This window comes from Berghia stephanieae, chromosome 13 (genome assembly GCF_034508935.2).
Source record: "Berghia stephanieae isolate SIO BIC M18660-M18661 chromosome 13, UCSD_Bste_1.3, whole genome shotgun sequence".
Taxonomy (NCBI): domain Eukaryota; kingdom Metazoa; phylum Mollusca; class Gastropoda; order Nudibranchia; family Aeolidiidae; genus Berghia; species Berghia stephanieae.
In genome coordinates, this window is record NC_088372.1 from 34,378,085 (window position 1) to 34,380,584 (window position 2,500).

The 2,500-nt window shown below is 41.6% G+C and overlaps 1 protein-coding gene across 3 annotated transcripts in view; it reads right to left on the reverse strand.

Moving 5' to 3' along the window:
* The window catches only part of LOC144959164 (cyclin-dependent kinase 14-like), a 143,343-nt gene that overhangs the window by 38,118 nt on the left and 102,725 nt on the right, over window positions 1–2,500 (reverse strand). The window lies entirely within an intron of this gene.

Below are 2,500 nucleotides of genomic sequence, written 5' to 3' on the forward strand. Positions count from 1 at the left end.
CGCGGATGGCAAAAAAAAAAACAATAACAAAGACCTGAGTGACGTCATCTACGAACTATCTATAACCCTTTCGAATGCTACCCCCGACCAGACATGAGATCAGACCGTATTCACCACGACAGAAAGGGCGCGGGGGGGGGGGGGGGGGGGGGGGTGGTGTCGTGACATCAGAGGGGGGGGGGGGGGGGATGTCGTGACATCAATCCGTCTAATCTTTTGGTTCCTACTAAATCCTTGGGAGTGTGTATGTAACCAGTCCTCCGGAGTAATTAAATAAATTAAATTGAGCTTTTATATAGCGCAATATCCACTAAAATGTGCTCAAAGCGCTTTACAAGGGGTCCCTGGTCAACAATCAACATTTAACATGTAGGACGGGACATGACGCCTGTTAGGCGATATTACAATTATTCGGACAAAGACAACGCTGTTAACGGCCAGGTACTCATTTTACACCCGAGTACCGTGAGAGAATGTGAGTAAAGAGTCTTTTCCAAGGACTCAACTATGCGCCGAGCGCGAGGCTCGAACCCAGGACCTTCCGATCCGAAAGCGAGTGTCATACCACTAGACCACATAGCCGCACAACAAGTACTAACAAGGAACAGGTTACATAAAGGTTACATCATTCAGTAGCGGGATATCAAGGCAGATTCTTGGGATTACGGGACGTAACAGAGAGATGATGGATGATCTTTTATTGACGACCAGCATTTATTAATATTTAGACTAGAAAATAAGATGCCATCATTTTGAAACCAGAAGATGAAATTACACACGGTATGGATGGTTCCAGTCCTCCCGAATAGTGGTTTTACACTTCCAATGAAATAGGAACCAGTTGGGTTTTGTTTTTGTTTTTTGACATCACACCTTTCTTCCCTATTGCCGATGCGACACTGGCATCAAAACTATAGACAGAATGAATTTGACGTCACTCGAGTCTTTGTTATTTGCCATCCGCGTTATTTATGAGTAATTCTCACTAAACTGTATTATCCAGACTATAAAACTTCATGATTACACATAGTTTTGTGTGTTGGTATGACATATTTCCGGATGGCAATGTTGTGAGCTTCTCAGCAAAGCGCATACTATCTAGAGTTAGCTATAGATAGAATGCGCTTGGCCATGGAGTTCACAACATTGCCATCCGGAAGTATAACGGACCAACACACAAACTCTGTGTAACCATGAAGTTTTATAGTCTGGTTAATACAGTTTAGTGAGAACAACTCACAAACGCGGATGGCAAGAACAATAACAAAGGCCTGAGTGACGTCATCTTCGAACTATCTATAGCTTTTCACAGTTTCGAAAAAGTGTGGACAACGTTGATACTCTCTCTGTCTGTCTACAGCTTTTTTTTTTAACATTTGAGAAACTATTTCCGCTTATCTGTTAGATCTCGAGATCGCCAGGTGTTGTTTTGTTTTGTTTCTGTTTTTTCGTTGGGTTTTTTGGGGTTTTATTTTTTGTTGTTTTTTTGTTTTGTTTGTTTGTTGTATTTTTTTTGTTGCTTTTTTTTTTTGTTCTTGTCTTTGGTTTTTATTTTGTTTATTAGTTGTTGTATTTTTTTTTGGGGGGGGGGGGGGGGTATTTTACATTGTTTAACTGAACTGATGAAAACGAAGTTGTTCCATTTTATTGCTCTTTTTCGAATAACTTAGTAGCGATTGGCGTCATTCAGCTCTTTGTTATTGTTTTAAGCCAGTCATTTTTATGAGTAGTTCTCACACAATTCTACCAATCAGACAATAAACGTTTCAGGTGAAACATCGTTTTGTGTGGAGGTACGTTATATCTGGCTGGCGGATGTTATGACTTGTTTTTGTTTTCAACGTGACGCAAAGCATCAATAGGATTCAATAACAAGCAGCTTGGATCTCAACGAAGAAAACCGGCACTTTTTAATTCTTCACGCTGGCTAGAACTTTGTCACATGTCATGTTTTCGGGATGTATACAAGTCAAAAAAAAAAAAAAAAGATTTGTAATGTTTTTTCTCCTCTGGATACACTTTTGTGCTCGTCGGAGAAGAATTTCAAAAGGGCGTCCGCCATTGTCCCGATAGTTTAGAACCAGCGACTAAGTTACTATGCGTCATTACGAAGGAAGTGACGTCACGACTGTTGAACCCTATTGCAGTATTTTTGGGGCGAATGTCACAAATACGAGCTGAGAACACAGCCTAATACACCGATGGTCGGCGGATCAAAACTCTGAAATCTACATACCGAGCTTTGCCCGCCATGGTTTATTTGATCTGATGTCATCAGAGGTCTGATCCACCCAAAATCAAATAAAACGTGGTGCGCAAAGCTTGTCTGTAGACTTTAGAGTTTTTGATCCGCCAGTCGTGAAAATCGGGACTTCAGAGGTCTGATCCGCCAGACGTGAAAATCGGGACTTCAGAGGTTTGATCCGCCAGACGTGAAAATCGGGACTTCGGAGGTTTGATCCGCCAGTCGTGAAAATCGGGACTTCGGAGGTTTGATCCG